Source organism: Orycteropus afer, unplaced genomic scaffold (genome assembly GCF_000298275.1).
Source record: "Orycteropus afer afer isolate SDZICR_OR568_19922 unplaced genomic scaffold, OryAfe1.0 scaffold00053, whole genome shotgun sequence".
NCBI lineage: Eukaryota > Metazoa > Chordata > Mammalia > Tubulidentata > Orycteropodidae > Orycteropus > Orycteropus afer.
In genome coordinates this window covers 9,278,870-9,289,894 of record NW_006921640.1, presented here as the reverse complement: position 1 = coordinate 9,289,894, position 11,025 = coordinate 9,278,870, and positions in this window count along the sequence as shown.

The following is an 11,025-nucleotide window of genomic DNA, read 5'->3' as shown; positions in this document are numbered from 1 at the left end:
TGAATTCCTTATCAGAGAGTTCCAATGCTGCTTCTTCCTCAGGGATGTGTTCTGGGTCTGTATCCTGCTCCCTTGTTTCTACCACTTTGTCCTACTTCTTTGTGTGGACTGTGACGGTCTGTTGTCTCTGAGGCATTGTGGCGTTGTTGTATTTAGATCTCTGTTAACTGTTTGTGAAGAGCAGCCAAGTGTGATTCAGGCTCTTCTTGGTAGTTTTTTATTGTTGGCCCATTGGTGGAGAAGGAGTTAGTGGCTCTCGCTCAATAAGTGAAGTTGCAGGAGGTGTGGGTGTAGCTGTGTCTTATAGGGACTCTTTTTCTCTCCCACTCAGACACAAATTACAATTGAATAACTATCAAAAAAGTAAAAGCACATGGACAAAAAGCACACCATGTAATCACACAGGAAGAATAGCCAAAAAAAGAAAACAGGGAAAAAGAAGAAGAAAAAACACACAAACCTGCAATATCTGGGGATAGTGCACTAAGAGAAAAAAAGTAGAGAAGGAGAATAATGTTGGAAAAAATGGGAAAAATGCAAAAACAATATCAACAAACAGCATAAACCACAAGAAAAAAAGGGGGGGGGGCTCTTAAATTAAAAAATATATATATTCCACCAGGAACAGGGAAACGAAAAAATGCTGAAAACTAGGACCTGGGAGGGGAATATTAAGAATAATAATAAAAAGGACAAAACTATTGTTAATAATATTTGTTTTAAAACAGACAAGTACAAGCAAACTGATCACCAGAAAAAAGAAAGTGAAAAAGAAAAAACTAAAAATAATATAGATGAAATACACACCATGTAATCACACAGGAACAGTAACCAAAAAAAGAAAAAAAGGGGGAAAAAATAAGAAAAAACAAGAAAATCTGCACTATCTGGGGATCTGGCACTAAGAAAAAAAAAGTAGAGAAGGAGAATAATAAATTAAAAAAAAAATGGGAAAAATGCAAAAAGAAAAAGAAGGAACAGGGTTAACCATGAGATCATAGGGAGAAAAGAAAGAAAAAAAAACCCTTAATTTAAAAATAAAAAATTTCAACCAGGCAGAGGGAAAAGAAAAAATGCTGAAAACTAGGACCTGGGAGGGGAAGATTAATAATAATAAAAAGGACAAAAGTATTCATAATATTAGTTTTTTTAAAACAGACAAGTACAAGCAAACTAATCACCAGAAAAAAGAAAGTGAAAAGTAAAAAGAGAAAAAGAGAAAAAATAAAATCGGTGGAGGGCAGGGCAGGGCACCCAGGTTCTGTCTGAGCACACAGACTGTGATGGAGTTCCTGTGGGCCCAGAAGGTAGGTGGCAGTGGGGGATGGCCGCACCTCCTTTCACCAAGCAGGTGTGGGGTATAAAAAGGAATGTCGTACCTTTTCAGTCTTGTGGGTCCAGAGTGTCCTTGGGGTTGCTGGAAAGCAGAATGTGTTCTCAAGCCCCAGGAATCTGCAAGAGTGCTGTCTCTTTAAATATACAAAATAGTCAAGCTGCTTTTAAACCCTCAAAATGGCGGCATTCTCCGGACTGGCAAAAGTCCACAGCTCAGCCTGCCCTTCTCTTCACCTTCTCCATTTCTTTCCCAGCCACCATGCACAGTCCTCTGTGCAGTCCCTGGCTAGCAGGGCTGATTTTTTGGTTAATTCTTAGGTTCTACCACCACTCCGAAATCTCCAAGCTGTCTGTGCTGTCAGGATTACTCAGGATCACTGCCAGACCACAGCTCCACATGTCTCTTTTTTTTGATATTTTCATGCAAATTCTTCTGCTAGTTGGGGTTTTGGCCACTTCTATATTCTTCCCTTCAAGGCTCAGGGGTCCAGGATTATCTTCTGTGTCTGTGTTAATTGGTTTCCCTTTTCTTTGTTGAAGAGGGTCTGTGCAGTCTTTCTGCCTAGTCCGCCATCTTGCCGGAACTTTATCCTCATGATAAATTTCTAAATGTAAAACTACTATTGTAAAGATTATGCTCCTTTTAATGATTTGTGATACATATTTACAAGGTTTTTTTCCAGAAAGACTCCATTTTTTTTGCCATCCTATCATCTGTATTTGAATGTCTTTTTCTCTGTATTTCTACCAACACTTTATTAAATGGGCAATCTACTCCCATAGATCTTTATTTATTTAGCCAATAATATAATAGGTGATAATGGAATTGCACTGAGGTTGCATTTCTTTGTTAACTGAGAGCAGAAAATTTTAATACACCCACTGGTCATTTACATTTCTTCTTTGGTAAATTGTCTACTTCCTTACTTTCCCTATTTTGGAAGAAGTACTCTTTTTTTTTTTTTTTCTTGAACTTTATGGGCTCTTTTGTATAAGATGTTAATTTTTTTGTTTATGGTATAGGTTGCAAATATTTTTGGTCTATTTCTTTCTAAAATTCTGATTTTCTTTTTATTTGAAGGTATTCATGACTTCCTATTGTTCCTTTTATGTTTGCCTGGAGTCATTTTTGTAAATACTTTACCCAACTCAAGAGCCAAAATTGTATAGCCACATATATTTTAGTCTCCTTTTATATATTTTTTTATTTTTATTTATTTTTGCGAGTTGAGTTGTGGAAGATCTTCATTACTAATTAAGTGGAACTTACATGATGTCTTTTTATGTTTATCCAATTTCTCAAGATTATATATATACATATATCTTCCCATTATCATATTTACTATTGAGCAAAAACATTTTTCTTTTCCTTTTCTTCTTTATTATCCATTTAGTTAACAATAAGTTCCTGGTGGTAGAAATGTTTTCAATTCAGTACTTACCTAAAGGCTGGTGGTTCAAATCCACCTAGTGACATTGTGGAAGGAAAAGTTTGGCAATTTGTTTCCATGAAGATTACAGGCAAGGAAACCCTATGGTGTAGTTCAACTCAGCATATTTAAGGATGTCATGAGTAGAACTGACTTGATAGCAACAACAACAAGAAAAAGTAAGCAATAACTTTTGAGCTTTCACTTGATTCAATGCACCTATAAAATAGGTATTGAGGGAATCTTTGTGAATAAGACAGAAAAAGTCTTGTCCATCTTGGAGATAATACTGCAGTGGACAGGGTGTAACAGACAATTTTTTTTTTTTTTTTTTAAAAAAAGATACACAAAGCAATTTTAGGGATATGGATACTGTTTTTTTTTTTTTTTTTTTTTTTGGCTAATGCATATTTAGTTTTACCAGAACTATTTGTTAAAGAAACTGTCTCTCCCCATTAATAGGCTTCAGCCCTTTGTAAAAGATCAGTGTCCATAAGTGGATAGATCTGCTTTTCAGTTCTCAATTTTGTTCCATTGGTTTACATATCTGTTTTTGTTCCAATACCAGGCTGTTTTTAATAGTTTTTTGGTATATTAGGTTTTAAGATCAGGGAGTGTGATGCCTCCTACTTTGTTGTTGTTGTTGTTATCACGTGCTGTTGGACCCAACTTATAGCAACCCCTCCTTGGGTTTCCAAGGCAGTGTCACTATGAATGTAGTTTGCCCAACCTTCCTTCCAAGGAGTGGCTGGTGGGTTTGAACCACTAGGCTTCTGGTTAGCAGTCAACTACCTGAGGCACTACACTACTTATCTGACATCTCTTTTCTGTCCATATAAAATTTGGGATTAGTTTTTTCATCTCTTTAAATAATAGTAATGAAATCTGGATTAGGATTACATTACACTTGTAGATAGCTTTGGGTGGTATTGATACTTTCACAATGTTAACTCTTCCTATCCATGAACATGCTATGTTCTTCCATTTATGTAGGTCTCTTGATTTCTTGTGGTAGTGTCTTATAATTTTCTTTGTATAGGTCTTTGTATCTGGTTATGTTGTTGTTGTTATTTGGCCATTGACTTGGGTCCAACTCATAGCGACCCCTCCTTGGGTTTCTGAGGTGGTATCACTACAGAAGTAGACTGCCCAACCTTCCTTCTGAGGAGTTGCTGGTGGATTTGAACCTCCAGCCTTCTGGTTAGCAATCAAGTGCCTTAGGCACTATGCTACCAGAGCTCCTTATCTGGTTATATTTACTTGTAAATACTTCATCCTTGAGTCATTATTATAAATGGTATTGTTTTCCTGAGTTCCTTTTCCAAGTTCTCTTTGTTAGTGTGGAGGAATTCAACTGATTTTTGTATGTTGATCTTGTACCTTCTCTCATTGCTGAATCTTTCTATTAGTTCCAGTAGTTTTCTTGTTCAGTCTCTGGGATAGTCTATCTATAGGATCACATCATCTGCAAATAGAGATAGTTTAACTTCTTTGACAATTTAGATGTTTTTTATTTCCCTTTCTTCCCTTATCGCTCTGGCTAATACAGATACAATATTGAGTAAGAGTGGTGATAAAGGGCATCATTTTCTGGTTCCCATTTGCAAGACAAATATTTTCCCCATTTATAATGATGTGAGCTGTTGTTTCTGTGTGCTAGCAGTATTAGTTAGGTGCCATCAAGTTGGCTCGGACTCATAGCACCCCTGCGTACAACAGAACAAAACACTGCTCGGTCCTGTGCCAGCCTAACAATTCTTGCTATGCCTGAGCCCATCGTTGCAGCCACTGTGTCAATCCATTTCATTTAGGGCCTTCCCCTTTTTCATTGACCATCTAATTTACCAAGCAAGATATTTTTCTCCAGAGACTGATCCCATCTGCCAACATGACCAAAGTAGGTGAGACCAAGTCTGGTCATTCGCACTTCCAAGGATCATTCCTTTTGTACTTCTTACAGGACAGATTTGTTATTCTTCTGGCAGTCCACAGTATTTTCACTATTCTTCACCAACACCACAACTCAAAAGCATCAACTCTTATTTGGTCTTCCTTCTTCATTTCCAGCTTTCACATGCATATGAGGTGTTTGAAAACACCATGGCTTGGTTTAAGAGCACATTAGCTTTCAGAGACATCTTTGCTCTTAAGCATTTTAAAGAGATCTTTTGCAGCAGATTTACCCAGTGCAATGTGTCCTTTGATGTCTTGACTGCTGCTTCCATTGGTGTTGATTGTAGAAACAAGCAATCTGAAATCATTGACAATTTCAATCTTTTCTCCATTTATTGTGATGAGGCTTTTTGGTCCAGTTGTGAGGATTTTCATTTTCTTTATGTTGAGATGTAATCCCTACTGTAGATTGTAGTCTTCAATCTTCATCAGTAATTGCTTCAAGTCATACTCACTGTCAGCAAGCAAAGTTGTGTCATCTGCATATTGCAGGTTGTTAATGAGTCTTCCTCCAATCCTGATGCTATGCTCTTCTTCATATAGACCAACTTCTCAGATTATTTGCTCAGCATACAGATTGAATAAGTATGGTGGAAGGATGCAATCCTAACACACTCCCTTCCTTATTTTAAACCACACAGTATCTTCTTGTTCTGTTCTAATAATTTGAACAGAACAAGACAAGACATCTTCCTTGTCTATGCACAGGTTCCTCATGAGTACAATTAAGTGTCCTGGAATTCCCATTCTTCTCAATGTTATCCATAATTTGGTATAATCCACATAATCAAATGCTTTTGCATAGTCAATAAGACACAAGTAAACATCTTTCTGGTATTCTTTGCTTTGAACCAAGATCCATCTGATATCAGCAATGATATCCATCATCCCATGTCCTCTTCTGTATCCAGCTTGCATTTCTGGAAGTTCTTCATCAGTATACTGCAACAACCATATTTGAATTACCTTCAGTAAGATTTTACTTGCATGCAATATTAATTATATTGTTCAATTATTTCCACATTCTGTTGGATCACCTTTCTTTGGAATGAGTACAAATACCAATCTCTTCCAGTTAGTTGGCCAGGTAGCTGTCTTCCAAATTTCTTGGCATAGCCAAGCGAGTGCCTCCAGCATGGCATCGTGTGTTGAAACATCTCAATGGATATCCCGTCAATTCCTGGAGCTTTGTTTTTTGCCACTTCCTTCAGTGCAGCTTTGACTTCTTCCTTCAAAATTATTGATTCTTGATCCTATGCCACCTTCTGAAATGGATGAACATTGACCAATTTTTTTGGTACAGTGACTCTTTCTATCTTCTTTTGATGTTTTTTGCATCACTCAATATTTAGCCCATAGAATTTTTCAATATTGCAATTCAAGGCTTGAATTTTTTCTTCAGTTCTTTTAGCTTGAGAAATGCTGACCATGTTCTTCTTTTGGTTTTCTAACTCCAGGTCTTTGGACATTTCATGGAAATAATTGGCTTTGTCTTCTCGAGTTGCTCTTTGAAATCTTCTGTTCAGCTCTTTTATCTTCTCATTTCTTCCATTTGCTTTAGCTACTCTCCATTCAAGGACAAGTTTCAGATCTCTTCTGACATGCATTTTGTTCTTTTCTTCCTTTCCTGTCTTTTTAATGATCTCTTGCTTTCTTCATGGATGATGTTCTTCATGTCATCCCACAGTTCCTCTGGTTTTTGGTCATTGGTGTTCAATGCATCAAATCGTTTTTCTAGATGGTCTCTAAATTCAGGAGAGATGTCATCAAGGTCATATTTTGGCACTCATGGATTTGTTTTAATTGTCTTTGGCTTCAACTTGAACTTGCATATGAGCAGTTGATGGTGCATTACATAGTCAGCTCTTCACCTTGTTTTGGCTAAAGATATTGAGCTCTCCATCACCTTTTGCCAAAGATGTAGTTGATCTGATTCCTGTGTACCCCATCTGGCAAAATCCACATATATAGCAGCCATTTATATTGTTGAAAAAAGATAGTTACAATGAATAAGTCATTGGTCTTCCAAAAGTCTATCGTGCGATCTCCAGTGTTATTTCTATCAGCAAGGCCTTATCTTCCAACACCGGTGATTCTTCTTTGTTTTCAACTTTTGCATTCCAATCACCAATGATAATCAACACATCTTTATTGCATATTTGGTCAATTTCAGACTGCAGAAGTTGGTAAAAATCTTCAATTCCTTTATCTTTGGCTGTGAGGATTTGAATAATAATAGTATTAACTGGTCTTCCTTGTAGGCATATGGATATTATCCTATTATTGACAACATTGTACTTCAGGATAAATCTTGAAACATTCTATGTGATGATGAATGCCATGGCATGCCTGTTCAATTTGTCATTCCTGCCTTAGTAGATCATACAGTTGTCTGATTCAAAGTGGCCAATACCAGTCCATTTCAGCTCACTAATGCCTAAGATATCAATTTTTATGCATTCCATTTCATTTTTGACAACTTCCAATTTTCTTAGATTTGTATCATACATTCCATATCATACACCATTCATATCATACATGTTCCAATTATTAATGGATGTTTACAGGTGTTTCTTCTCATTTTGAGTCATGCCCCAACAGCAAATGAGAGCTTTACTCTATACACATCATTAAGGCTGGCTCTGCTCTGAGGAGGCAGCTCTTCCCCAGTAGTATTTTGAGTGCCTTTTGATCTGAAGAAGGAACTCTGGTGGCTCAGTGCCTAAGGTATTTGACTGCTAACCAGAAGTTTGGTCGTTCAAACCCACCAGCCAATCTGCAGAAGGAAGACTGGGCAATTCACTGCCATAAAGATTTACCACCTCAGATACCCAAAGGGGGTCACTGTGAATCAGAATCAACTTGATGGCAGTGAGGTTTTTTTTTTTTTTCCTTTGTTTTGTCTGAGCTGAGGGACTCATCTTCTAGCACTATATTAGACAATGTTTCAGGGCTATTCATAAAATTTCTCAGTAATATATCAGTGTTTCACTGTTATTCATAAGGTTTTCACTGGCCAATTCTTTGAGAAGTGGATGGCCTCTTTCTTCTTCTGAGTGTATCTTAGTCTGGAAGCTCTGATGAATCATGTCCACCATGGTTATCCCTGCTAGTATTTGAAATACCGGTGGCATAACCTCCAGCCTCACAGGAATATACAAGCCACCACAGTGTGACCAACTGAGAGATGAGTCATGGTATTTCTGTGTACATGTCCTTAATTATGTTGAGTAATTTCATCTCTCTTCCTATTCAGTATTTTTATTTATTTATATCAAGAATGGGTATTGGATTATTTTCAAATGCCTTTTCTGCATCAATTAATATGACCAATATTCTTTTTCTTTGTTTTATTTATGTGATTGATTACACTGATTGTTTCTCTAATATCGAAACATACTTGCATTCCTAGTACTAATCCTACTTGATCATGATGTATTATTTTTATTTATTCATTTTTTGATATATTGTTGTAATCTATTGGCTAGGATTTTGTTGAGAATTTCTCCATCAATACTCATGAGGCATACTGATCTATAATTTTCTCCCTTTTTTTTATGTCTTTCCCTGTTTTTTTTTTTTTGTGTGTGTGTGTGTGTGTGTGTGAGGGTTATGTTTGCTTCATAGAATGATCTGGGGAGTACTCTATCTTCTTCTATATTCTGGAATAGTTGGAGAAGAGTCAGATCTTCTGTGAATGTTTGGTAGAATACAAAACTCACTGTGAAACCATCTAGGCCAGGACTTATTTTTGTTGGGAGGTTTGTTTTTTTTTTTGATGACCTGTTAAATTTGCGTGTGTGTGTGTGTGTGCGTGTGTGTGATGGGTCTGTTCAAATATTCTACCTCAGATTGTATCAGTATGGGTAGGTAATGTGCTTCTAGAAATTAGTTGATTTCTTCTAAGTTTTCAAATTTATGGTAGTACAGTTCTTCATAATATTGTTATTATCTTTTTTATTTCAGCAGATTCTGTTCTGACCTCACCTGTTTCACTTCTAAGGCAATCTGGTGATGTAGTACCTAAATCATTTGACTGTTAACCAGAAGGTTGGTGGTTCAAACCCACCAGCCACTCTGTGGAAGGAATACTGGGCAATCTACTTCTGTAAAGATTTACCCCCTCTGAAACCAAAGAGGTTTGCTATAAGTCAGACTCATCTCAATGGCAATGAAGTTTTTTTTTGTGTGTGTGTATTTTTTTTTATTTTAATTTTTTTTGGCTATTTCATTTCTCATCATGTTTTTTGCATCTTCTCCTTCCTTACTTTTATTAAATTTGCAAGTTGTTTGTCAATTTTATTAATCCTTTCAAAAAATCAATATCTAGTTGCAAATTATTTCTATTGTTTTTCTGTTTCATTTATTTATGCTTTAATCTTTAGTATTCCTCTGGTGACTGTAGGGATTTTTTAGTTTTTTTTCTTCCCCCTGATTATATTTGATGTCTGGTTAAGGTGTTGTTTTAGGTTCTTATTTCTTTTTCAATATATGTGCTTATTGTTTTAATTTTTAAATTTTTTTTCTGAATGCTGCTTTTGTTGTGGCCCAATGATTTTCTTGTGTTGTCTTTCCATTCATTTGATTCAAGGAATTTTTTAACTTCATTTTTTATTTCTTCTACTATCCAGTAGTCTTTAAGCATGTTGTTATTCAGTTTCCATGTATCTGATTTTTTTTTCACTTGATCTTCCTGTTGTTGATGTCTAGTTCTACAGTATTGTGATCTGAGAAGATACTTTACAGTATTTTGATTTTTAAAAAATTATTGAGACTTTTGCTTTGTGGCCTAACACGTGTTCTATTCTGGAGAATATTTCATGTGCACTGGAAAAGAATATATATTTTGCTGTTGTTGAGTGGAGTGTTCTGTATACATCTATGAGGTCTGGTTGTTGATTGTGTTGTTTAGATCTTCCGTATTTTTGTTGAATTTCTTTTTAGTTGTTCTGTCCATCAAAAAATGATGTATTAAAGCCTCCTACTATTATTGTGGAGTTGTCCATTTCTCTTTTCAATTCTGTTCAAGTTTGATTTTGTATATTGGGGCTCTTTCCTTGAGTGCTTAGATATTTATTATGGTTATGTCCTTTTGCTGGATGGTCCCTTTAATCTTTATATAATGTCCTTCCTTATCTCTGTTTCTGGATTTACCATTAAGGTCTATTTCTTTTGCATATGTTTTTGTGCAATTTGAGTGAAAGTTTGCAAACCAAATTCATTTTCTATTCAACAGTTCATAATATTTTCTTTCATGATATTGATTGTAATTCTAATAATGAAATAGCTCTCTTCCTACTTCTCCCATGTGGATACATTTCCTTGTGTGCTTTCCTATACATTCCTGCTCTCTCAGATATTTCCCTCTGCAAATGCTGCCCTTCTGATCTCCCATGGTTGATTATCCTAAGGAATGTACATACCTGGTATAATTGTTCACCTTGTAGGTCCATCTACTATTTGGCTGGAAGCCATGGGAGTGAATTCAATTCAAGGCTCAAGGGGTGAAAAGGAACCACACCAGTCTTGGGAGTTTTAGCACTTTCTAGTTAGACCAATAAGCCTGGTCATTTTTATAATTTTGAGTTTTGTTCCATATTTTTCTCCTACTCTATCCAGGATTTCCCATTTTGATACCTTTCTGGGTGGTTGGCACTGATAACTGGGCACCATCTAGCTCTTCTGGTCTCAGGGTCATGTAGACTGATATTCATATGATCCACTAGTCTCTAGGACTAATTGTTTCCATGTGTCTTTAATTCTCTTCATTCTTCTTTGCTCCACATGAGAAGAGTCCAACCATTGTGTCTTAGATGGTCACTTTCAAGCCTTTAAGGGGTCAGTCACTAGGCACCAAAGGAGGATGTAGGATATAGAACAGTATTTTGTGTAGTGTATTATGCCAATTGCACCCATGACCATGGTCTCAAGCCTGTATGCCCACCAACTCATTCCCTCAAGGTGATTGGCTGTGGCTAAGAAGTTATCATAACTTTGCCCTTTGTTAACTCTGTTATATATATGGACATTCTTATATCACATACAAATGCATATGTAGAAATAACACTTGTTGAAATTATATATGATCCTGGGTATATTAGCTTTTGCCTGCACATACCTGATCATTAAGCCTGTCTACATATGTATTTACCCATTTCTTTTTTTTTCTTTTCTTTTTTTTTTAATTTATTTATTTTTATTTGGGTGAAGATTTACAGAGAAAATTCACTTTCCATACAGCAGTTCACATATACTTTGTCTCATGTCATTGACCACAGTTTACCACAATGCAACAGCTCCCCTCCCA